The sequence below is a fragment of the Canis lupus genome, chromosome 36 (genome assembly GCF_048164855.1).
Source record: "Canis lupus baileyi chromosome 36, mCanLup2.hap1, whole genome shotgun sequence".
In the NCBI taxonomy this organism is placed as follows: Eukaryota; Metazoa; Chordata; class Mammalia; order Carnivora; family Canidae; genus Canis; species Canis lupus.
Genome location: NC_132873.1, coordinates 24,094,554 through 24,122,118, shown reverse-complemented (window position 1 = coordinate 24,122,118; position 27,565 = coordinate 24,094,554). Strand labels below are relative to the sequence as shown.

At 42.5% G+C, this 27,565-nt stretch overlaps 1 protein-coding gene and 1 long non-coding RNA gene across 20 annotated transcripts in view; one reads left to right on the top strand and one right to left on the bottom strand.

Moving 5' to 3' along the window:
* The window catches only part of ANKRD44 (ankyrin repeat domain 44), a 361,909-nt gene that overhangs the window by 253,894 nt on the left and 80,450 nt on the right, over positions 1-27,565 (bottom strand). The gene's annotated exons all lie outside the window — the stretch shown is intronic.
* On the top strand, positions 10,561-26,686 carry LOC140625396 (uncharacterized). 6 transcript variants are annotated; one of them, XR_012024722.1, is made up of 4 exons: positions 10,561-10,770; positions 14,565-18,036; positions 24,959-25,053; positions 25,820-26,686. It is a non-coding gene; the product is annotated as an uncharacterized lncRNA (long non-coding RNA). The 6 variants fall into 6 exon arrangements; XR_012024723.1 differs by having other exon boundaries at positions 25,817-26,686; XR_012024725.1 differs by having other exon boundaries at positions 14,565-15,393; positions 25,817-26,675.

Below are 27,565 nucleotides of genomic sequence, written 5' to 3'. Positions count from 1 at the left end.
GCAAAGTCTCACCTGTGAAAGAATGGAGTATATACATTGGTATGTACAGCAATTTCTTTTTGAAGTTTCATACACTTCAACACTAGCAAATGCAAAATATCAGTGCTATGTATGCATTAAGGTACAAAGTTGAATAAATACAAACTCATAACAAGGGTCAAAGTTGGGAAAGACAAACAGTGGCAGGGGAAAAAAAGGATTCCAATGCAATGAAACCATTGGTTATCAATGAAACTGAAATTCTGAAGACAGGTATGCAATAAGTTCAGTGTCAATTACTAAGATTTCCTTAGGATGCTTAGCAAGTATAAACTGGAAATGATTGCCATGTGCCATGTGCTGTGGACATTGGCACAACCCCTCAAATAGATTCAGAAGGCAGAAGCAGGGATCCCTGGGTGGCGCAGCGGTTTAGCGCCTGCCTTTGGCCCAGGGCGCGATCCTGGAGACCCGGGATCGAATCCCACGTCGGGCTCCGGTGCATGGAGCCTGCTTCTCCCTCTGCCTGTGTCTCTGCCTCTCTCTCTCCCTCCCTCTCTGTCGATCATAAATAAATAAAAAAATATAAAAAATATAAAAAAAAAAAAGAAGGCAGAAGCATAGTTGACCAATGGCATAAGTGGGACTCAATATTCAGATGGGACCTGTCTTTGTCTTCCAGCATCACCAACTATTAGTACTCCACCATCTTTACCAGGAGCACGGACAGCTGCCTTCTAGAGGTGACCGTCTGCAGGCTGATGACATGGACCCCTCTAAGACAGAATGCAGAGCAGAAAGGACCCTTGAATTTAGCAGCCATCATAAATCATGCAGCTAACCTTGGCAACACTAGGAACTGAAAATTTATCATCAAAGGCCTCTTTCTCTACCTATATCCCCTATCAGCCCATCAAACATATTTTTTATTTCATTGTCGGTCTTTGAAAGTAAATCGGGAAAATATCTGATTTCCAAAAATAAGACACTGGATTAAGTGTGTATTGATACAGTATTTCTAAACTTTGAAGTAGAGTTACAATTCCACTAGGGGGAGCGAGATGGTAACTTGTTACCTGGGAGATAAGAGGAACTGTTTGGGTAATTAAGACAAGGTTGCTGGAAGATCCACTTAGCCAAGACCTAAAAGAACTCAAGCTTCTGAGAGAGTTCTTGGTAATAAGTGAACACACACATTACATACATACCAAAACAAAAAACAAAAAGCAACAAAAACAAAGCTTTTCTATTGATCCCCAAGGATCCAGGATTTTAGGAAATAAGAATAATGTAATCTAAAACTTGGGTGTTAAAGTATCCTTTTCATCACTTACAAAACTCAATTCAACTATTCCTTCAATTCCACTTTTAAAAAGTGCTACTGGTGGCATCAGACAAGCCATTAGTTTAAGAGTAAAGCCCATCGCAGGTTTTATGGAGAGAGTGCAGCTAGTGTAGAGTACTTATTCCATTTTGCAGTGGGGTATGGGTCCCCCTCCAAAGTCCCCTAATGAACCCATCAATTTGATTGTCACTAAAACCTTAGATAGTGTACTTCACATTCCCTTTCTTGGAGCCGCATGTTCTTTATGAATAAATTGGCTTTGGAAGATAAGCAGACTGATAGAGGCTGCGGTTCAGCCTCTATGAGACTACGGTCAACAGTAAGAAGTCTGAAAAAGAAGATGCTCCAGCTTTTCAATACAAATTCCTGGCATGCTGCTTGTCTTTTTTTTTTCTGGTTAGATTGGGCAATTAAAGACTCCACATCTGAAAGAAAACATCTTAGATTCTAATCAGGAGTGGATGTTGGGAATTAAGCAATAGCCAAGAAGAAAAAATAATATTCTTAAACATCTGTCCATATTTGAGTATTCTGAGTACAGTAGGTCATCAAAGCAAGATGGGAGCATGTTATTAGAAGCTAATAGTTGATGCAGCAATAATCTAGCCATATGAAGCCATCAACTTATACGAACATGCTGAAACACTTCATTAGGGAACAAGTGGTTATTGTATGAGGCAGCACTTGCATTTTTACCAAAGGATAATAAAAATGTGTCCAAGTCTACTAGATTTAATAGACAAAACTTGTTAGCTCTATTTATGTGGGTCCTGCTGTGTGATCTGTTGAAAGGATGCCATTAAGTGCTTCCCGAATATAGATCACTCTTTATTTGGGAAGAAGTTCACTCTATCACAGAAAGATAATGATGATCATAAAGTCAGAATCTGTTTCCCTTAAGAACTGTACAAAATACAGTGTATCCTCATAAACATTTTTTTTAGTGCAGGACTACATATCTGCCGAGTAAATGTCTGAAACATTTCCAATTATTTGCAATTATTATGCAAAACAAAAGCACAAAATCCCAACTATCAGTCACAGCCTCTTTGTCACTATTTATTAACTCTATACTTATATTCTACACTTAAGAGAAAAGAACGATAGTCAGAAAATGAAAAAAAATAATTATCAAACCTTTTCCAAAATGAAAATAGGATATGGAAATGAAATGAAGTGGCAGTAGGTATAGACCATGAGACAGTTATTCAGGGACCAATGATCCAGTCTTTAACACATCTATCCTTGGGCCACCTGGGTGGCTCGGTCGGTTAAGCGTCTGCCTTCGCTCAGGTCATGATCCCAGCTGGGGTCGTGGGATTGAGCTCTGCATCTCAGGTTCCCTAGTTCCCTGGTTCCTTGGCTCTCTCCTTGGTGGGGAGCCTGTTTTCCCCTCTCCCTCTGCTGCTCCCTCTGCTTTCTCTCTCTCTCTCTCTCTCTCTAATAAATAAAATCTTTTTTAAAAAAATATATCCTTTGTTGCACCTCCCTTTCCTGACATCCTCCATGGCTATTTTTCTACTCTATCATACTGCTGATTAGCACCTTCCCTAGAAGATAGATCACCCAAAGCAAAAAGAAACCCAGGCATGCCAACTTCGCTACAAGTCAGCAGCAAAAGATTAAGTAAAAGGAAATGATGAAACAACAGTACCGGTTAAATTGAAATCTGGAGGCAATGTTGATTTTTACAGCCCTGAGATCCCACTCTCTTTTTCTTCCACAGCATGGAAATTAACATCTGATAGCAGACTGACCTGGAACTAAATCCCAGGCACAGTTTTCCTCATCTATTAACGGGGTCTATTAGAGCCATTTCACGGGATGTGTTTAAGAAATGGCCTAATATATGCAAGCACCTGGTATGCACTCGATAAAAACAGTGATTAGGGTTGACTTTGAATCAACACACTCAAAGACTTTCACAGGCAAGAATATTTATGTTTATCCTACAAAAGGAAAAATAAGGGATCTGGAGGGATTTTCCAAAAAAGTTACAGAGCAAGTAAACTGAGTTAGGATCATGAGCCATTCAACAGCACCTCTAAAGCAGAGAGGCCCATCATCCTGGCAGAGAAGGCTTTTACAGGCAGAAGAGCAAAAAGTCAAGTTGAGCCTGACTTGGTCTTTGTTACATGGGACAACCTCAAAAATGTTGCCCAACCTCTCTGTACTCAGGGGTCTAATCTACTGTACCAAAATAATAGCAACTCGCCTGAAAAATAGATCATCCCTCTTTGACTAATCAAAAGGTGACACATGCTCATGTCCACTGGATGGGACATGAAATCATAATTTTACTACTGAAGGCTACCATAAATGCGTCCAGTTAATACTTTTCCTTCATGACTTTTTGGTGGTCATAAAGGAGATCAAGCCCCTGGTTGGAGTTTTAAGGCGGGGGGTGAGGGAGGGTGTGGTGAGTAGAAAGATTCACCTGTTAGTAGCAAAGTTGAGACTAGAATTTAGTTTTCCTGATTCTCCTGGTTCATTACTTTCTTTCACATCTCATCTCAATATAATACAATATGACACAACACAATGTAATATAGTGAATAGATAATAAATATATATAATTCAGTATGAGAAATTCAGCCTCAGTGTCAACATACTTCTTGTGGAGAAACAGTCTATACTTTATGACTCATTAAGGAAAAACAGTCACCATATATATTCTCTCTCTATTTGTGTGTATATTTATACCTTATTTGTGTGTGTACACAGTGGCCAAATACGTGTATATATTTCTCAACAAAGTAACTAACAATAAAACAATCTTGCCAAAAGATGCAAAACAAAGAGGTACAACGTATTTTAAAGTAGGGGCTCAGCACAGGTTAGAAATATGGAGAAGGTTAACCTAGATTTTTGAAGAGTAAGACTAGAGTAAATCTTTCATATTGAGGAGCAGCCAATGAAAGGGTTCAAAAAGGAAATAACTGGGTGGAGGGAGCATCATGCTAGCAGAAGGAGTTTGAACCCAATCTTGTGAGCAAACAGGAACTGGGATCTTGAGCAAGAGAACAACACAGAGTTTTTGCAAACACGACGTGCACCAAGCACCAGAGAAGAGAACCCAGTTGGAAGACAATTGCCACAATCCAGGGCATCACAGGAAAGAACTTTCCAATTTTCCTATATTTTCAGGCTCTCTGATTGCTACTTACAGGGGCCACGGTGGAAACAGATACTGTTGTCAGTTCTTTGATGCCGCTCTATTCCTGGATGCAGGTTTGGCTCAGCATCTTGGCCACTTTCCTTCACTTTTTATATATAGCCCGAATCTCCTGCCCTCGAGACACTAATGTTTCCAGGTGAAATTGAGGTTACTTCCTTCAGTTCCTGGAACACTTCCATTTCTCCCCCACAGAACCTCTGCTGAAGTCAGTTCTGTTTTGTCAGACTTGTCACTTGATCCCTGAATTTAAATCATAGCATTTCAAAAATAGGCCACATCCATAAAGAGAAAAGCAAAGCAAAACAAGACAGGCATGCTCTGCCAAATGCCATATTTTTATTGGGATCTGTTGCCAACTACCCACATCTTTTTTCACTCTGTCTAGTTTCAAATGACTTGAGATCAAATCAAAACTTTAGCTAAGTTAATTAAATAGTGTTCGGGAGCTGACTTTTAAAGAGAGTTAATTTAAACAAGAGCACAATGGATCCAAGAGGTTAGTTAACAGAAAATACTTAAATCAGTATAATTTTGGGGAGGGAGGGAAAGAACAACAATGCATCTCTACAACAGTTTCCTGTTTTGAAAACTTGTTACAGAAGTTTTATTTCCTATCTTAGTTTTGGTTACATTCTTTGTATAACTGTATCTTAGAGGACGTTGAATTCATGTAGTTTCAAATATGAAAGGTAATTTGATAATGTTAATCAATATAAGCCATTTTAGTGATCTCTGTGGGGAAAAATTATACAGCCAGAAGAGTTTCCGGGTAATAAATGTATTAAGTGTATGAAGTGTAATTTATTTTTCTGTTCATAACAGAATCGTTCTCAGTTTAGGACGCATCATACAACACAACCTTTTGTTAATATCTGGTCTGTGTCTCCCTTACCATAAGAAAGACAACAGTAAAATAGTATTCCTCCAGAAAAAAAATGTGACAGAAAATTATTCATTTCTACAGTAATATTTTATCATGACCTAGAGTAATTATAATTTTTGAGGAGCATTAGACATCGGAAGCTAAGCAAATCAATTTAAAAATAACAACAACAACAACAAAAAATAACAACAAAATCAATGTGTAAAACTAAAAGGCATTCACCAGGAAGATGGCGATTTCTTGCTATATTTAAGAGGGATGGAGTTACCATCCATGAGATCTACAGATTAACTCGACCACATGAAATAATTCATGATTCAGGTGAACTTCAAGTTCTGTTTGTCTGAAATTTGTTAGAACCTGGATTCTTTCAAAAGCCACTGTTTTGCCCAACCAAGTCATTCCAAAGGCCATGAGAACTTCCCCCCTTGAACTTTCTCCTTCCTCTCTGTAGTTCTTTTTCTTTGAAATCCATATGCATTCCTTAGAAAGAGAGAAAGCTGTCACAATCCCCACCTCTCCATAGGTGGGGGATTAGGGAAAGGTGTGTGAAGCTGAGTCACCTTCCAAACCCGGTTGTTCAAAACACTCTCTAAGGCAAAGCGCTGACCAGGACCTCTATTAGACCAGACCTCTGCCTGAGATGACTGGGGGGTCCCCTTCTGCCTACAAAACCAGGAAGGTCACAAGGAATGAAAATCTATTAGGGATTCTCTACATTTCCCTATCCAATGTCCTGGCAAGGACGTTCAGTAACAGATGTCAAAGGGAAATGATAAGACGACAGGAAAAGAGGAGTCCAAAAGACTGAAAAACATTAGATAATATAAAATGGGAAATTTTGCCCCCCCCCCAAAAAAAAGGATGGTCACATCATATTTCCTTGCAGAAACACCAACACAGTTCATATTTCCTTTATTTCTCTGCATAGCACGCTGCCAACAAGAGATGAAAGATTTTTTTAAATATTAATATGGTGTGTTTCAGATACCAATCATATTCAAATCAATCCAATCAAGATTGATTAAACCTAAGAAATCTACTAAGCATAAGAAATTCAGACACTGAGCTGGTTTAGTCAGTGACAGAGTCACCAAGCTGTAAGGAGGAAATAAATGAGCATACATAACCCGGCTGTAAGGTAAAGAGCACAGAAGTACATGAAGAAGGGACAGTGATCACATCTGGTCTCCTGGAAGATGTAGCCTTTGAGATAAATATTGAACCTGAGAGAGGGTTTAAACAGGTAGAAACAGAATGGGAAGTGGGTGGTCCTACCTCAGAAGGCTGTGAACAGGTGCTGGGAGGACTGAGCATACACAGGAACACTTTCATTCAGCTGGAGCGTGAATCAAGTGAGGTAAGCTGAGCGGTAGACATGGGTCCTATTACAGAAGGCCTTGAATGCCGGGCTAAGACATTGGGACTCTCCTCTGTAACACTGGGGACTCATGCATGATTCTCGAGGAGCGTGACCTACATGGTGTGCTTTGGAACAATCTCTGCAAACGAGCTGCATGAGGAGCGGGAAGGATGGCAGAGTGGTGTCATAAGTTAGGCGACTTCGATGCCTGTCTAGGCGAGAGGCCTGGGGATGGCGAGGCCGCCGTCATGAGAGCAGCATCCTGCTGGCCGCCCAAACGTGAAGCAAAAGGCAAATGGGCTCTCCCTGTCCTGGCGGAAGCAAGAGCTAGCCCTGCTCAGAAATGCGGGGGATTTACCCCAAAGATCAGATGCAGGGAGACGCCGGGACACCTGCACCCCAGTGTTCACAGCAGCAATGTCCACAGTAGCCCAACTGTGGAAGGAGCCTCGGTGTCCCACAGATGATGGATACAGAAGCTGCGGTCTCTGTGTGCGTGGAATATTCCTCAGCCATCAGAAAGGGTAGCACCCACCATGAGCTTTGCCGTGGATGGAACTGCAGGGGACGATGCTGAGCGAAGTAAGTCCGTCGGAGGACAAACATCTTATGCTCTCATTCATTCGGGGAATATAAGTAGTGAAAGGGAATAAACGAGGAAGGAGAGAAACTGAGTGGGAAATATCAGAGAGGGAGAGAACACGAGAGACTCCTAACTCTGGGAAACGAACAAGGGGTGGTGGAAGGGGAGGTGGGTGGGGGGCTGGGGTGACTGGGTGACGAGCACTGGGGGGGACTTGGCGGGATGAGCACTGGGTGATATGCTATATGTTGGCAAATCAAACTCCAGTAGAAAAATAAAATATAAAATAAAATATAAAATAATAAAATAAAATGAAAATAAAAACAGAGGTGCGGTGGCCAGCTTCCCCGCAGGCCGCGGGGCCGAGGAGCTCAGGCCGGGCTGCGGGCCCCCCTCCTTTCCCACGCGGCCTGCGCTCCTGCCCGCCCGGGCCTGGGACAGGGAGCTCCGAGGCCCCACGCGGCCACCCTCCTGTGTCGGTGCCACCTGCCCCTGCTCCCTGCACCCCCCAGACACCAGAGCACCAAGGCTTTTGGTTCGGCTGCCACCTTCGGAGTTGAGGTTCTGGGTGAAAAGAAAACTTATCTTTATGCCATGAGCTGAAAACAAAACTTAAGCTAAGTATAACGCTAGCTTTAGTTCCTAATTCTAAAATTTCATCAAAGAATGACAGTTATTTTTTTTTAATCTTACTGAATTTGAAAAGTCAAAAGAAGTATTCGGGGGAAAGGGACCTTCTAATGCAAAAAACCCACCTCTACTCATGTTCTCTTTCTCTTATATCTGCTGGGCTTTGGTCTTAGTGGTTGTCTCATTGCAATAATACAAAGAAAAGGTAAAGGAAGTGTTCAGGGGTGCCTGGGGGGCTCAGCAGCTGAGCGGCTGCCTTGGGCCCAGGCTGTGACCCTGGGGTCCCGGGATCGAGTCCCACGTGGGGCTCCCTGCAGGGGGCCTACTTCTCCCTCGGCCTGTGTCTCTGCCTCTCTCTCTCTCGGTGTCTCTCATGAATAAATAAATAAAATCTAAAAAAACCCAAAACTTAATAAACTTTCCGACCACCAATGTTCACAGCTTAATGTGTACCCCTCCACATGATTCCTGCTGAGACATAAAAATAGAGTTAGATGGAGGAGGTCACAATGTTACCACAAAGGTGGGATTTACTCTTTCCCTTTCTTGCTACTGATAAAAACAATAATATATTGAGGACATCCCCCCAGGGTCAGGATTAACCCATTTCTTTTAAGAGCTACATAACACTCCAGAACATGGATATATCACAATATATGTTATTATTCCCCTTTGCATGAACATTCAGGTTGTTTCTACTTTGTGCTGCCACAAACGAGCTTCTATCAGGATCTGTCCTGGCTGGTGCACTTCAGAGAAAAGTGCTACCAGAGCTGAAGGCATTTTCTGAATACCTACTATATACTATTTTTATAAAATATACAAAAGAAATGTGTGACATAGTCCCTTCCTCAGGGAGTGCCAAATATAACTGGGGAAATAAGCCTAACCCATTCGAAACAATTAAACTGGGTAAGACAGGCCCGACCCGTGGCCCATGCACTTCACCCAAAGGGACACCGGGTTTTCTTCGGGCACAGTGACAGACCCGAGAGATAGCTCGGAGCTCCTGCGAGCCTCCACGTTCTAGGGGCCTTCTCTGATTCAGGGGAAGGAGAAACAAAAAAAGCTGAGAAGTCGGTGGTATCTGTGAAGGAGGCGGGACTTGAACAAAGCCAGAGGATGGTTTAGATCAATGGACAAAAAAAAAATTGTATTTCGGAGTGACAAGTGAGCCATGTAAGTGACTTTAGACACTTATGTGCTCAGGAGAATGACAAGAAGCAGTTCCTTCTCCAAGTCACTGCATTTCCAAGCAGCTTCTCTCACCTTCTTGCCACCCCCATCCAGCCTCTGCTTAAAGACAGAAAGAAATCCCAAGCCCAACTGCCTCCAAGCACTACACTAATGCTGACTTAAAATGCATTACTTGCAGCCAGCATAAGCTTAAACTCTCCAAATCTCTCCCTTCCTGTCCTGCTCATGCCCTATCCCACCCCTGCCAACACACACACACACACACACACACACACACACACTCTCATACACACTGTCTCACACACACACACACACACACACACACTGCACACCCCACCTTGTTTTGTCCCCTTTAAACAATAGCAGTCATTTACACTGTTCCTGTCCATCTGGAAAATAACACGAACAACATGGAAGAAAGTAATAATGAAGTCTAAGTGATTGTGATTCAACCAAAATCTGAGTTCTTTTAAGAATCGAAAACTCTGTTGATATTGATAAACCAGCCACGACCGCGTTGGGCTTCCACTCGACATTGCTGTGCTATATTTGCAACTTATGAAGTCCATTTAAATATAAACCATATTTAATAATATGTTATAAATTTCATCATACTGGTAAATAAGATTTGAGAGCTCAGGGTTCCCAGATACATATCATGCCTGGATACTGTGTATAGGGAGCTCTATGAGAAAGTTCTGAAAATGAATTAGGCATAAGAAAAGTAATGCATTTTTTTATCCCAAAGACTTGAGATTTAAAAGTTGCGTGTAATTTTTAACTGAGGCGGCACCACAAGGAAGTCTATAATTCTCTTTTTTTTTCTACCAGATTTTATCAGGAAAAAACCCACTGATGGGTCCAGGTGATGGTAAGCTCACTCTGTGACAACAGCAGGGCCACTAAGCATGTTTCTGGTCTAAAATTAGCTTTCAATGTAATTTTTAAACTTTAGGAAAACCGGATTTACTCCCAGGATGTTAACTTGAATGCTAAGTTCAAAGACATAATCTTGACAGTCATACTGCAGAAAATAAGGGATTTCAATAAGGAGAGGGAATTATTGACTTTCAATAAAACCTAATTTGCTATGTGTTTTTATTTAGCATTGGGGTGAGGGGGAAGCCCTCGACCTCTGCTGCACCAGTCCAACCACAAAGGCAACTGAGTTCTGAGACTGGGTCCTGGTGCCTCTTGATGCCTGATTGAGCATAACGAGGTGGTTCCTCTCTTGGTGACTCCACACTACCTTCTCCCCACCAACCTCCTTGTGAGGTTCTAAATGGTATGGAGACCCCACTGGTGCCCTTCCAGGTCAAATCTAGATTTGGGAATCTGCAACACACACCTAACATCAAAGCACTTAGCAACTGTTGCCCAGTCAACACACAACATTCCAGTGGTTTAAAATGCAAAATAAGATCATGGTTCCTTTGAGATCACGGTCTCATTGTCCTGACTAAGGGGAACTTTTGGCTGCCCTTCCTCCTCTCAGAGATGGAACTGGGGGCTTGGCCAAAGGCAGTAAAACCAGGGTCTCGTGGGACAGAAACAGCCTGCCCAGACGTGTTGCGACCTGTTTCTCTTTTCTAGAGTGTTCCGAGTTCAATTGGTATGCACAACTACATTTCTCCTCTTGAGTCATGACCAATCAAAAACGTCAAAACGAGTCCAATGAGGGAAGTGGAGAGAAATTATCTGAGGAGCAGAGACACTTGGGTTTACTTGAGCCTTGATGAATTGGTGTTAGATAGGAATGGCAGGTAACAAAGCTAGGAGAAACCTGTTTCCTCGCCAGAAAAGAGGAGTTCAAAACTATCAACTCCCCTAGGACAAGAAGGAGAAGACCAGATTTTATGAGGAAAAAAACCTACCGATGGGTCCAGGTGATGGTAAGCTCACCCGGTGGGAGCAGCAGGGCCATCAGTCATGTTGCCCACAGCAGGGAAAGGAGGGGACCAATTCACTCGAAACTGGTCAGAATACTGGGATAATCACTAGTATGCAGTTCTAAAGCACCTTTTTTTTTTTTTTTTTTTGGAAGACCTGCCTGGGTCTGGGTGCAAAAGAAATTTGGCTAATGGATGATTCACAGCTGGGTTGCAGAATAGAATCTACTGGGAAATTGGGTCCCATTCTAATGAGTCTGATGCAACGAGTCAAGAGATCACAATCCAAGCACAGGCACTTTGAGGAAGCTTTCCCGGCAACTTGTGAAAGCTCCTCAAACATGCCATACTGAATCTGATCCTTCACATTGACACCTTAGAAATTATTATATTTTGAGGGCACCTGGATAGCTTAGTTGGCTAAGCTTCTGCCTTTGGCTCAGGTCATGATCCCAGGGTCCTGGGATGGACCCCCACATCAAGCTCCCTGCTTGAGGAGGTGAGTCTGCTTCTCCCTCTCCCTCTGCCTCTGCCCCCTGCTTACGCTCTCTTTCTCTCTCTCTCTAATAAAAAAATAAAATCTTAAAATATTTTATTTAATTATGCATGAGAGACACAGAGAGAGAGGCAGAGACACAGGCAGAGGGAGAAGCAGGTTCCCTGCAGGGAGCCTGATGCAGGACTCGAACCCACGACCCCAAGATCATGACCTGAGCCAAAGGCAGAGGCTCAACCACTGAGTCACCCAGGTGCCCCAATAAATAAAATCTTAAAAAATAAATATTACACTTTGATCCCACAATCCTACTTCAAGGAAGGTATCCTATAGAAATAACTAGATATATAGACAACTTTTACATAAAGACAGCCAGAGTAACAATATTTGTAATAGTAAAGATAAGGAAGGCATCAATGTCAAAGCTAAGTATATTATTACTTTATTTTTTTAAAGATTTTATTTATTTATTTATTCAGGAAAGACACAGAGAAAGAAAGGCAGAGACGAAGGCAGAGAGGAAGGCAGAGAGAGAAGCAGGTTCCAGGCAGGGAGCCTGATGTGGGACTCGATCCTGAGACTGCAGATCATGCCCTGAGCCAGGGGCAGGTGTTCAACCACTGAGCCACCCAGGCATCCCACGTTATTACATGACTTAAATCCAAAAACAAAAATAAATAAATAAATTAAAATGGCCAATAGGCACATAAAAAGATGTTCGACATCATTAATCATTAGAGAAATGCAATTCAAAACCATGAAGAGGGACACCTGGGTGGCTCAGCAGTTGAGCATCTGCCTTCAGCTCAGGGCATGATCCTGGAGTCTGGGGATTGGGTCCCACATCGGGCTCCCTGCATGGAGCCTACATCTCCCTCCATCTCTGCCTCTCTCTCTCTCTCTCTCTCTCTCTCTCTCTGTCTCTCTGTCTCTCATGAACAATATATTTTTTTAAAAAACATGAAGATATTCCATATTCATAGTTCAAAATAATTAATACTGTCAAAATTTCCATATTGCCCCAAGCAACCTACAGATTCAATGCCATCCCTATAAAAATCCCAAAACCACAGTGAGAGATACCACTTCAGATACACTAGGATGGCTAAGACAAAACAAAACAAAAAATAAGAGTTGGTGAGAACATGTAGAAATAAGAACATTACTGACAAGAGTATGACGTGGCATAGTCACTGTGGAAAACAGTTTGGTGGATCCTCGATTAGTTAAACATGGAATTTACCTTATTACCCAAAAATTCCACTCCTGGAGAAATGCTCAGAAGAACTGAAAATGGAGGTACAAACAAAAGTGGTACACAAAAGTTCAGAGCAGGACTGTCCCCACAGCCAAAAGGTACAAACACCCCAAATGTTGTTTGGAACAATATTTGGAAACAAATGTGGTATAACCATACAACGGAATAGCATTCGGCCAGAAAAAGGAATGGTGTCCGGTGACACAATGACATGGATGAAACTTGACAACATTATGCTACATGAAAGAAGCCACAAAAGTCACAAAAAGGCCCCACGTTGTATGATTCCATTTATGTGAAATACCCAGATTAAGCAAATTCATCATGACAGCAAAGAAATTAGTAGTTGCCAGGGATTGCGAGGAGGAGGGAATAGGGAGTGACTGCTTCAAGGGTAGAGGGTTTCCTTTGGGGTGATGAAAACGTTCTGGAAGTGAGGTTGTGGTGATGGCTGCATAACACCGTAACGTACTAAATGCCCTGAATGATACACTTCACGGTGGTTCACGTGGTCAATTTCATGTTATTTTCCCAAAATTTTTAAAAGTTACAATCCTAAAACAGAATATTTTAGATATTATGATTGATCTTTGGGGGACTTGAATAAGATGCAGAAAATGTGGGAAAAGGAGTGTATGAAACTATTTTCAGTGTCATCCCGGCTTCATAGTATATAAACATGCACAGAAAAACAAGAGGGAAAGGACATTTATAAAAATGATGAACAAAGTTATTGGCAGGTAGAGATTCCGTCTTGTATTTTTTCTGTCCTTTCCCAAATGTTCTATAATACTGTCTTTATTGTTAAATACTAAATTATTATTCAATATTGTTTTTATGATTATAAAAATAAACAATTTTTTAAAAGATGAGATCAGATGACACTTTGGAGCACAGATAGGAAAAGATAACAAGAATAATGCAAGGCCTAAAAAGCATGTGACATCATGATGCAAGTGGCAGGAGCTAGACAATGTTATGGAACAGTTAAGACTGCAAGCTTCAGGAGAATTGATGTCCCACCCAAAGCTGGAACTGTGGCTCCTGATCTTTTGAGTTTTCAAGACATGTCAGAGCTCCAGACATTTCAGTGAAATGCCCTGATTTTTTTAAGCCTTGGCAACTTATTCAATATTCTTCAAACCACAGGCCAAACAAAACACATCTGTGGACCGGATGTAGCCCACAGGCGCCAGTTAGCAAACTCAAGTTTATAGGAACAGGGATGTTTAGCCTCAAAGAGAAAAACCTTCGAAGGGACATAGCAACTTCAAATATCTAAAGAAAGGCTTTGTGCACTTAAATCTATTTGTCTCTGGAAGGGAGAATCAATCTAAAGGCTAGGCGTGGTCAGGAAGCAGAATTGTGCCCAGTAAATGAGGGAGGGCTTTCTATTAGAGCGGCTGCCCAATAATAAGCAGGGACTTCAAAATGTATCGACGTGCCCATCCCTCGGGTGTTCCAGCAAAGGTTTGATAAGCAGGATTCCTCCTTTAATTTAGGTCAGAAGTTGGGACTAGGTCAAAGATTCCCCATCATGGCTGAGCACCAGAAACTTGAAGGAAAAAAAAAAAAAGATTCCTGGACCCCATCCCAGAACCATGGGGGTGAGGCCCAGGAGTGTGTATTTTATAAAACTGTCTCAGCTGCCTGGCAGGTGGTTTAGAAACACCACTGAATCTCTGAATCTGATGCTGGAATTCCACTATTTTTTTTTTTTTTTTTTGAATTCCACTATTCTAATCCATGGTTTAACCTTGCAGGCAGGTAAGAGAAGGAGAGATTGAAGAAAGAAAGAGCAATTTACTGGAACTCATTACCGAACAGGCTCTCCACTAAATGCTTTCTTTATCTCATCTCACTGAAGTTTCACAACAACCACATGAGATCTGAAGCAATGTCTTCCATCCCATTTCATCCCAGGGAGAGAAGCTAAAGTTTGGGAGTTTGAATACGGCCACTGAGAAGATCTTTCTGGCTCCAGATTACAGCCTAGTGCAATGATACCACATTGCCCTCCTCCGACCTATTCAATAAATATATCCCAAGTGCCTCTGATGAGCGGGGCATTACACTAGGTGGAGAGGATTCGGCAATGATTAAGACACAGTCTGCAGCCTCGAGAATGTTTGGAATCCAGTGAGGGAAACAGAAAAGTAACAGTGAGAACTAGGGGGTTGCACAGGAAGGACACCCAATCTGGCCTTGTGTCATCAGGGAAGGCTTCCAGGAGGAGAGATCATCAAATTCGGTTAAAAGGAAAAAGGGACTCCAGGCTGAGGGTATAACATCTACAGGCCCAGAGGCCAGAGGGAGCCTAGCATGTGTGAGCAAGCGTGAGAAACTCGGGGTGGCTGAAGCATGGGAAGCAAGATGGGGAGGCCGGTGAGGTGGGCAGAACAGAGCCCCAAGCCCTCTGTGCCACACTGAGACTCTGTCATTTATCCCAAGAAGAACAGGAAGAGCTGAAGCTTAACACAAAGGAGTGACTCTTCAGAATCATATTTTACAAGGATCAGACCAGCTGTGATGGGGATATGGATTGGCAGGGCAGGACCCACAAGAGGCAGGGAGGCCATACGGCTGCGGCAGGTAATTTCAGCTAAGAGGTGATGGTCACCTGCACAAAAATGTGGCAGGGAGGATGCTGGGAAGCAGAGATGATGTCTCTCCTCTCCTCCCTCCCTCCCACACTATCCCCCTCCCTCCCTCCTTCCCTTCTTTCCTCCCCCCCACCTTCCTTCTTGCAGTAAATAATACTATAGAGTCCTTGCTACTCCTGGCCATTCTGCTGGAGCTCGCCATACAAAGACGGGCAAAAAGAAACACAGTCCCTGCTGTCATGGGGTTTGCTCTCTGCTAGGCAATAGGTATTTGTGGAAAGTACTTTGAAAAGGGTTAAATAATATAGAGAAAGCGCACTGGTTGGTTAGGTTCTCAATAACACATAGGTGGTAAAGGATGTTAGGGGGCCGGCTTCTCCGTCCTCTATCATCAGTTCTGAATGTAAGAGCCCCATAAAATAAATCTGAAAAGTTACATCCTAATAAAGCAAGTACTCCTCCGAACCGCTTTCCTAATATTCATATATGAGAAAGTAAATCAGACTGCTTGCTGTCGGTGTATTTCATTCACGGAAAGTAAGAAGAATTCACCTACGTTTTCACTCATCAGTCCTCAAACAAAAATGTTTGGCTGATTAAAAAAGACATGGAGATGGGCTATTAAATTAAGGAACTAGAAGAATTACTAAAACCTTACTAAATGTGGCCTCACGCTAAATGAAAGGCAAACTCTTTTTGCTGCGTTTGGGATAGTAGCTAGGTGCTTTGGGAATGAGTTTGGATTCACCCAAAAACCGACCACAGAACAAGCAAAAGGAGAATCGTGACTCAGAAGGCAGGCAGCAGGTGCCTGAAGGGTCTTCCTCCTCAGAGCCTTGCAACAGGCAGGGAAGGGCCTCCCAGGGCTCTGATCCTCAGCCTCCACTTCAGTCTCAGCCCCTGGTCACCGGTGAGGCCAGGACATTCTTACCAGAGCCCTCGCTGTGTAAGTCATGGCACAACATTCTTTTCATTCTTCTACTTGATCCCAGTGTAAGAGTCACCCTTGATTGAACAGCTGTGCCTGGGGAGGGCACATTGTGCTGCTTCTCTTTTAGAGCTGATTTTTTGTGACCTCTCAGATGACCCCTCTCATCTTTATCGTGCCAGCATCTCACTGGTCAGCAAGGAGATAAAGTACATCAGAAAATGAACTCTTCATTTGAAACACGGCTCTTACAACACTAGCTCAGGTAATTACCACCCATCGCTGATGGTGGCAACATGAGTGCGTCCTGCACCTTTCCCCGGCCCACCAGCAAAGGGGACCATACCCGTGGGTTGGTAGCACAGAGTCAAAATCCGCTTTCTCAAACATGTCACAGAAAGAAAGAAGTCGGATCCCACATGGTCAAATAATCCTAACTTTTACATTTGGCAAATGAGAGCAAAACATACAAGGTAGAGGCATACATGCCCTGGGCACTTTGAGCCGGCCTCCAAACAGAATCTGCTTCTACAAAATGTATCAGGTTCCTACAAGTCAAGTTGGAAAGTCCCCCTCCTCCCTTTCTAAATTGTACAGCAAGGGAAGAAGAGAAGATGCCAATTGGTGGTGGGGGCTTCTGTTGCCATTATTAGGCTATGGTTTTATGGTAATCTTGGATAGTATTGCCAAACTAAAAAATTGCTTTCCTCAGGCTTTCTAAATGTATATTTTACTCTGGATGCTGAAAGAGATGTTTAAGATTTATTAAGCATTTTAGATATTTTCTCTCCAGCTCCACAGAAGACCCTCAACGCCAAGGTGTGACCTAAACCCATCTACAGGTGCCCTAGTGGAGAATGCTCAGTGCTGATAACCACCCCCTGACCCCCACACCCACAAACACGCCAGCAGTGCTGGGCCAAATGCAGGTCAGAGAGGGCACAGGCATTTCTCCTTAGCTCTCAGCAAAACCCATCCTATCAGCCCCACCTCCCCTTCCCCTCGCCCCCCAAGGGGAAGAGTGCAGGGAAAGCAAAGCTTTAGGTAGCTTTCAGTATTCAAACACTAGTTCAGTTTCGGGGGGGAAAAAGATGAATGAGCAAGGGGAGGCCAGGCCACACACCAGGGGTCTAGTTTTTAAGAAAAGCTTTCATTTTAATGCTTTCAAATGGGTTCTAATGTAACCTTGCCTTGGAGAAGAATTACCCAAAACCCCACTTAAATGACCCATTTTCTCCAGGCTGTTTGTCTCTCTCCCTCCCCGAACACAGTGTGATTCATCCATTAGGCTATCTGAGAAAGAGAAATGTAGAATAAAGGCAAAATGGATACAACAGCCAATACCATCAGAGACAGCTCTTTGCTTTGTGTTGCTTAAGTGATTCGTAAATGTAATTCATTTCTGTGTCCACGGTTCACATGCCCACAGCTCTTCAGAGATGAAAAGGCAAGATGTCCTGACCGGTTTCTTTGAATGAATCAAATCCTGATACTGTTTATGGATCCTGGGATCCAAAACCCTGACTTCATAACAACTCTTAATTGTTCCTGTGAACAGACACTAATAACAGGATAAAGATGAAATGTTGAGAAAACCAAAGAAAACAAGTTTTAGTTGGCATCACACTTTGAACCTGCTACATCATTACCAGAGCAAACCTGGCTTGAAAACACCCTGATTCCCAACTGCTCTCAAGTGGGAAGGTAAGTGAAGAGAGAAATGATGGACAGACCAGTGGCTGCAGAGTTGGAGAACAGCGTGACAAATACGCAGTCAGAGCTGCCACTCTCATTGCTGTGTCTCTGCAGACATCACTAATCAAGCATGACTCTCTTCTATCTCACAGAAACAACCTCAGGAGCTTTCTCAACACACTTCAATCCATCGGTCGTGTACAAAGATGAAAAGCTGATTGGTCTTTTATTTAACAATTTTATTTTCTGCTAAGAACTGGAATAGTTTATGGAAATCACTATGAACAGCTTTTAGAAGAGGCAAAGTGCTAAAACAACTGCTTCTGTTTTCTGTAAGATAGACAGATAAGCCTGCTGCCTCTGCCCATGGCACCAAGTTGCCTTATGAGTCAGGAGAATGAAGAACCAGGGCATGAGTCTGTCTCAGAGAGAGGGAGAACAGGACCGCAGCTGGGAGGTGAGGGCCTGCTGGGACACAGGCTCCTTTGGGGCCTCACTTGGAGGAACAGGGCCAAAGCACAGTCTGCTCAGAAACCGTGGGAACAACTCCTGCCACCTAAAAGACTTCTCTTAGTAACAAAAACCCCTTTAAGTGAATGTTTCCCCTTTAGGCTGAAGTCACCTGAGTTAGAAGATTATCATCAGTCACATCTTACAGAGAATTATTTAATAGTTCGTTTATGGTTTGGTTTGGTTTTGTTTCTTGACTCCTAAATAGAGATCACCAGCAAGGGGGAGGCTAGGTGTTTTCGCCAGGCTCAGGGATGCAGAGCAGCCATGAGGAGCATTTATTGAGTGGCTACTACATGCCAAGCACTTCTCATACATTATTTTGCTTCTTCCTTGCCACTAACGGTGAGTTCATATTCACATCACCCTCTTACAGATGAGGAAAATGAGGCTCTGCAATGTAAGGAACCCAACCAGTGCTATAAAGCTAGCGAGGGACGGGGGTTGGATCCAAATCAAGATCTGTCTGACTCCAAAGCTTGTGCCCCTCCCATTCCATTGAGCTGGCTCCATCGGGAAGGCATCAGAGACAGACCTGGCACACTCAGAAATGTTCCATAAGGCAGATGTCCATCTTCTTCGATAGCCTTCTTCCAGAGATTAGGAAGGAAGAGAATTCTCCTCTTGCAAGAGAGACCTTAAGAGCGAAGGATCACCCCACCTGTTGGAACTTCTTGCCTTGGAGAGATTAGGGGGTCAGGGGCTACGAACTGGAATGGCAAGTGTCAGCTTCCTTTGACTCAGATTTCATTCCTCCCTTATGGAGAGATGCAGCTTCAAAGGAGGTCAGAAACAGAAGCTGAGTATGGCCTCAGCTCCAAGGAGAGGAAAGTGAAAGGTTAGAGGGACAAATGTCCTCCTACAGTCTTTGATGGAGTTTGATGGAACAGAAAGTGTCCAGAGCAAAATCTGCTGTAGCCTATAAACTAATCCTGTCCTGCTTCATCAGTAGGGTTCACCCAGGGATTACACCCAGCCTCTTGTGTTATGTAGGCCCCATGTTGCACCTGCGTGCCAGGAGAGGGTAACGGACCAGATGTAGCCTATGCCCATTCTCTAAGCACATGCCTCTCACTCATGCCCTGAAGTCAGACTGCAGCCACTCCCCATTCACCACTTGGTCCTGCACTATTCACCCTCAATATTGAGGGACTGTAGGGCCTACGCTTTGAGCAGGTCCAGTGAAACCCAGGAGCAATGTCAGCAGCACTTGTTGAACAGGCAAGCATGTGGAAGTGTGATATGCACTTCACTGTGCCCCTTCAGTTGAGTGATAACACAGGGGATAACTCAGGCAAGTGGGAAGCATGAAGGGAAGGCAACCGACATGCCTTGTATGCTTCCGACATATCTCAAATAAGTTAACCAAGGAGCCAGGGTTCAACCAGTCCTGTTTAAACTCTTCCTCCAAAGTACTTGTAACAGAATACATGAGTGAATTATTCCCTTGGATGTTTGACTCAAAAATAACTTTTTAACTTAAAATTCACATAAATTGTACAGTGTATGCCTTAAGAGATCCATATTTGCATCGAGGTAAGAATAATATTTTTAGTTGACTGTTGAAAAAAACTAATCATCTGGGAAGATAAAAGGTGTTAATCCTGTGAATTTTACAGACCCTGCCATATTTCAGGGCCGCTATCTTGAAGGACACAAGAATCTTCGACCAAGTCAGGATTATCCGATTCTGCTGCTCCATCCCACCGTGAGATTCTTTATACCAACTTTGGAGGTTCTAAGTGTTCACTAAGAAAGGCAGGTTGCAAACCATAGTCAGATAAAAGGAAGAGTGAGAGACAGCAAGCAGAAGAGAACACAGCACAAGGAAGCCCCATGAAAGGTCAACAGATCGAGACCCAATGAACCAAAGGAACACCAATCACTGTGTCTTCTTCTTTAATTTTGTGACCAACAGTCTAGTGATGAACGATTAATAATCAAAAGTAGGGACACCTGGGTGGCTCAGCAGTTGAGCATCTGCTTTTGGCTCTGGGAGTAATCCTGGTCTGGGGATCGAGTCCCACATCAGGCTTCCTGCGGGGAGCCTGCTTCTCCCTCTGCCTGTGTCTCTGCCTCTCTCTGTGTCTCTCATGAATAAATAAATAAGATCTTTTTAAAAAATCAAAAGTAAACTCTCATGCACAGGAATTTACTTTGTTGAATCTCTCTCTCTGTCCCACACACACACACCCAAATACACCCTGCCACCACTAATTTAGGGGAAAGAGGGAAGCTAGCTATAGGCAGGCATATAGATCCTGAGAATGAGGAACTGGAACTAGGAGGTGCTGGTAATAGTGGATACAGAAGATGCCAGGGATCGGCAGTACTAGGGCCAGGAGTTTGAAACCAGATAGACAGTGATCCAGTGAGAGAGCACAGTGACATGAGATAGGAAGGTCATCTGAGCTCTAAGGCTGGATTCTATATATGCCAGTAGGTATGTGAGTTTGGATAATGGATAGTTCTCAAAGAAACTATTTTCACCATACAGTCCCAAATCAAGAACCCAAAATAAGCACGTCATGCACCAAATATATACAACTCTCTATAGGTCTAATGATTCTCCAGTCAGTCCATCGTTACCTAGGCAATGGCAAATTCTCAGGAAACTACCAAGACCATAGTTTGCAGAAGGGAAGGTATCACGTCTACAGGGTCACCACTGTGTCTCTAACTCCTAGCACATAGTAGGCCCTCAGTAAACCTATGCTCATTGAGTGGAGAGAAGGGAACATTATAGTATTATTATAGGATAATTTCAAAATAACACATTGATTCACCCTGCCTCTTCCACTCTACTTTTATGTGTGTTAGCCAATAAGGTCACTGTAGAGTCTCACAGAAGAACTTCTACATGGGTAAAATTTCTGCATCACAGCAACTGTTGTGGTGTCACATAACACATGCTTTCACTCAAAAGAATCCAGTACCACCCACTGTGGGGGAGGGAGGCAGGGACACACACACCCGCATGCACGCCAGCCATCCCACTCAGTGACCTCATACCCTAAAGTGAGAGAGAGAGAGAGAGAGAGAGAGAAGAGGAGAGGAGAGGAGAGGAGAGGAGAGGAGAGGAGAGGAGAGGAGAGGAGAGAAGAGAAGAGAAGAGAAGAGAAGAGAAGAGAAGAGAAGAGAAGAGAAGAGAAGAGAAGAGAAGGAAACACGATTCCAGGGCTCCCTTGGTCTCACTGCAGTGAGCTTTTCACAGTGTGAACATCTCACAGAGCTGAGTGGGATTTTAGTGTTTAAAGAAACATATTTTTCATACAAGTTGGCCCCCAAACACAAGCCAACTGCTTATCTGGTGTTCAGAGAAACAGCAATCCATTCCAACTCTGCAGGCAAAATTGGCTATGCTGGCCTCAATGAGATAGTGTAGGACTCTAAGGTGGAGCCTTCCAAAGGGATTCTTAAGGATAATTTTGACTCTACATGACTTATGCCTCATATACAGACTTAAAAATAGTCATTCAGTAAACTGTACCCCCCAACACAATCTGGTACATCACTGAAAACAAGGTTAGGCTGAATAAGGAGTACTTTCCAAAGGAGAAAATTGTACATCTGCTTACCCAAGTGGTCCATAAAAGAACTGTCTATAATACAGACAATATTATATTTGGCATTGTATCTCCCATCCAGCTTTCTGGTTTTTCTAAGATGAACCCAAATAATATCTGCATGGTGATTATTCCACAGAAAGCCCGCTTGAAATTTTTCTGCCTTTCTTCTCATTGACTTCAACACGTGTTATTTCAAGACCTCTATTAAATATATTAAACACATTGAACCTTAGCTAAAATAAATCCAGCTAATTAAATGATATAAAGAACAGCTCATTAGCAGAGCACTGGTAAATATTTCTCTATTCCAGCTAAGCAAGGTTTATTATACACTTGAGCACTGTGCAGTTTCATCACGCCTCAATTATCAGCCTTACATGCTAAGCCCAAGCATAAAGCTGTTATTGAGCAAATAATGGCATTGGACCTGCGCATTGCCAAGCTCTTGGCGACTGATTCACACAATCTCTAAACAGCCAATTTAAACCAACTGCAAGTTTTCACAAATAAGACAGTTCTAACACTTTTAATGATCTGGTTTACTAGACTTATTGAGTAAACAAGCTTAGAACTCTTTCATTCCTTGTTAGAAAGATACATATCTCAACCACAGTTACCTTAAGGAATCAAGTATTTGTATCTTCAGGAGTATAGAACCTTTTCTAAAATATATTTTAGGTTTCTTTATTGCCATGCGAATTTTAGGATCACTCTAAAAAATCAAGCCACTTTAAAGGACAAAGGACCAAAGAATCAGATGGAGTCAGCGGCTGAAGGATGCAGCAAATGAACTACACCTATATTCACCTTGTTTATCCCTGTAACTATTGTGGGAAATTACCCCAAGGAAACAATCAAGGATGAGCACAAAGATTCATGTTTAAGATATTTATCAGGGGGTTGTTTAGTACAGAAAACAACTGGAAACTTCTTAACTATCTAATCTTAAGGATAGAGTGAAGTAAAATAGAGCACATCCATAGGTTGGAATATTATGCAGCCATCAAAAAATGATGTTTCAAAGAATTTTTAAGGACTTGGAGATATATTTGTTTGCAATAGAGCGGGAAAACAAGGAAACAAAAGCACATCCAAGAGAGCAAAGCCTGGCACACAGACAGACCTGCAAACATGCAAAAAAGATTTTGGTTGCGGGAAGAAAAACATACAAGAATAGCCCGTCTGTGCTTTGAAGTACTTGTACACATATATAAATAAGCAAGCATCAAGAGAAAACAGAGGAAAAATATCAACAAGTCAGTAGTACTTCTCTTAGTGATTACATTACAGGTGAGTTACTTTCTCCTTGCATATATTCTAAATTTTATGGCTAATATCAATCTCTGATACAGTTGGGAGAGAAAGAAACACTATAAAAACAAAACGCAAAAACAGATGACTAAATGAAATTGCAGTTTTTAAAGGTTTATTTATTTAAGAAAGAGAGAGCATGCGTGAGTCGGGGGAGGGGCAGAGGGAGAAGGAGAAGCTGACTCCCCACTGGGCAGAGAGCCTGACATCAGGTTCAATCCAGGACCCTGAGATCCTGACCTGAGCCAAATCAAGAGTCGGACACCTAATGGACTAAGGCACCCTGAAATTACATTTTTAATAGAATCTTTAAAGAATAACTAGGACACAGAAGCCAGATGGCATCAATGGCTATAGCAGAAACAAAGCCTCAGACCAGCAGGTCACGAAGGCTCCTTCCTGGATGGATGCTCAAAGTTAGGCCAAACCAGAATTCAGGGACTCAAAGAACTGATAGCTGCATGTAAAAAGCAAGTTTATAGTTCATCTTAAGTTCCTCATCAGAATTTTCCATGTTTGGGGGCACCTGGGTGGCTCAGTAGGTTAAGCGTCTGCCTTCAGCTCAGGTCATGATCCTGGGGTCTTGGGATCAAGCCCCACAATAGGCCCCCTGCTCAGCGAGGAGTCTGCTTCTCCCTCTCTCTGTGGTTCCCCCTGCTTGTGTTCTCTAGCTCTCTTGCTCGCTCTGTCGAGTAAATAAACAAAATCTTAAAAAAAAAAAATTCCCACATTTGCTTGATACAGTATATCTAAGCAAAATGTGCTGGCACATAATTTACTCTGTTTGCTGAAAAACACTAAGAAGTAAATAGCCAGCCCCAATTTTTCACCTGAAGCTCTTTCTTGCTTCTGGTAGAAAAAAAGGCTATTTTGTGTGGCATTGGCTAGGATACAGAAACCCAAGGTTCTGGCAGCTTGGGCTTGTCTCAGTGCAGGAGGTTAGCCAGCACTGGTAGTCAGCTGAACATTCAAAATGGGAAAGTGTGAAGCAGGAAATCCATAGCTTCCAATTTAACCCATCCCTAAAGTCAGGCATTAGAGAAAAAAATTTCCCAATTTTTGATGGCTTCAATTAACTGAAATAAACATCTCGATATATTGCTAGTAAGGAAGATATGCATTCACATTCATGGTTGATCAACAACCTGGAAAAAAAAAATCTGGTACTTTCAAAGATATATGTTAAGCCTGTCACTAAGTAGCCATTTAATTAAAGTAAATGTCTCCACATAAATCCTACTGGCACAGGGGCCTGCCATTTTGGAAATCAACCTGCAATTAAGACTTTGGGCCTAATTACGTGGCAACAAACGGAGAGATCCTAAGAGCCGTGACATATTGAAGGCCTTTAAAAGACTTAAACTTTGTGCCAGGATTTATGACGTTGTTTCCTCCTCATTTCCTTCTCAATTTGCATTCAACCTCACAGCCTTGAGTAACAGCAGCATCTGCCAGTTTTCTCCCAAGCAGCTGGGGTATGAAAGACAGAACACAAAAATCACAACAGACCTGGGTTCAAGGGTTTGCTCTGCCCTCCGCAGGTTCTGAAACTTGACCCTTTGGGACCTGTCCCCTTATCTGTAAAATGGAAAGGAAATCACCTGTCTCTTTGGCTGCTGTGAAGATTCATGTGAAGGTACATAGTACAAAACTGTCATTTAAAATATAGTGTGTCGGGGCACAGGGGCGGCCCAATGGTTGAGCATCTGCATTCGGCTCAGAGTGTGATCCCAGGGTCCTGGGATCAAGTCCCGCATAGGGCTCCCCACAGGCACCTGCCTCTCTGTGTCTCTCATGAATAAATATATAATATATATATTATATTATTTATAAATAATATATTTATATATTATATATATAATATTACATATATAGCGTATCTGGTATGGTTTTCAAAAATTTCTGTCCCAATCTGTAATACAGAAGAATGGTACTTTTATTCAACGGAGGAAATGAGTAGATATTTCGCCCTAAAAGTCACTCACTTAGGGTGAACAGCAAATATTTCCTCGGTGGCTCCTCCTATCAGTGATCCAACAAATTTCTTTGCAGTACCTACTGTGAATTAATCCCTGCTCTCCAAAGGATCTTGACTTTTTAGTCTGTTCTACCTCCCTCCAGTTTAGGAACTGACCCTCCTAAGTCCTTGTGATTCAGATGAAACAATTTATTAGAAAATTTTCTGCAGCTGGACTCACCACCAGGGCAGGCATATGACCCAGGCTGACCAGTCAGAGTTCTTTTTTCAGAATCGACGGGGTTTGGGGAGGGGATCAAGGGTGCCCTCTCTCCAAGACACTGAATAGAGGTGTACTTCACCTATGACTGGGAAAGAGTAGACTTTCCATGCTGCACTAACATCATCCCCTACATAACTACCTGTTCTGGCCTTTTTCCAGCAGAAACCACTTCTGTCCTCACAAGCATCAACTTCAGGGAAACGTGCTCGATCGTACTGTCCTGAAATGGCATGAAACCTAAGGCAGCTAGTGGCTGGCTTCTGAGCAAGCATACTATTAGAAAAACAAACAACCAAAATCACTCCTCTGGCCAAAAAAAAAGAAAGATAAAAAGAGGTTCAACCACCATCACAAGTAAGAAGGCCAAGCTGGCTGATCTATGAAATCACCAGCCCATAAAAGGAGCAAGAAGATGAAGAAGGAGTTTTAACTATTTTCTCATCACTATTTTCCAAGCAAGCCTGGTGCGGTGCTGACGAAGAGAGATCACTTCATTTACTTTACACTTTTCTCATGACCCAATTGTCTTCCATGTTACTAGGTTATCTAAATAATCACAATTACCTCCTGTTTCCTGACTGATTCATGTGTTTTTCAGACAATCAAAACCCATAAGGACACAAAGAAAGATCCAGGGTATCAGATATGATGTCAACACCACCAGGGCCTTATTCAAAGGTTCTAAAATCTTCCAGATAATCAGGCTTTCACTAAGGCTGGAATGCTTCCAAAATGGATTTCAATGGGGGAACATATTGGTGTTCTTTAACATACAAAATGTTGGTGTCATCATGGCCCACCAAAGTTCAAGTGACTCAATCAGAGAAAGACTAGTATGTTCTTGAATGACATAATAGACTCTCTTGGAGACAGCAAAAATAGCACACTCCACTCCCTATCTGAAAGACACTTGAAATTGTTGTGTAAAACAATTGAGAAATTAAGCAATAGGAAAATGGCTGGGTAACCAATCCAGAAGAGCCTATTTTCCACTTCTGAGCAAAGCAATAATGGTTCTGAATCACCGTTTGCTCTTCCTCAAGGTGCACCCTTGAGATTTTTATCCTTTGCGGTAATAAAAGTATGATAGAGTTATTTAACAACCGTAGGATCTAGTTTTCTCATCTGTTAAATGAGTGGGTTGGCTGGCATGTTTTTGTTTTTTATTTTCAGTTCTTTTAGGTCCTTTCCAGATCTAAAAAGTCTGTGGTTCAGCTCAGAATACACAACTCCCACAGAATTTCCAGAAAAACATTTGTGTAATTGGCCCCAGAGGAAAAGATATTTAGCAACAAAGCCCTTCACTCTTGGATGAAAATGTTCCCTCTGCTCCCTATCGATGGATAGAATAAGATTGGCAATAGCATGAGGGCTTAGGTTATAAATAAGAAAATTCATAGGTAGCATTAAAACACTAAAATGAGATGGAAGGAAAGAATAACTCTTGAGATCAGGACACCAGGACAGGATGGATTCTTCTTTGCTTGGGATACTTTAGGAGAGGTCCTCTAAAATGGCAGAGAGATGGGAAGACCATCCTGTAAATGGAAGGATAGAAAGACATTGAATAGAGAGAGTGGAAAATATTTACTGAGATGATTCTTCACCTTTTAACACTCCTTCTACCTCAAATCCCCCAAAGCAGGAGTCTCTGTCTTCTTTATGAGGTGCTACTATCCCCCATGTCCCTCCCTTCATTCTCCAGAGATGTCTAAAATACCAGCGGGACTCCAGCTATTCCCAGCCACCCCTGTTGAACTTAGCTATACCATTCCCTTTTGCTGTGCACACATCATACAAGGCATTCAAGAGCCAAAATCAAGTATTTCCCTAGATTATCCCATCTTCACACCTTTGCTCAAGCTGACCACTTTACTTTGAGAACTCTTTTTGTTGTTGTTGTTGCTC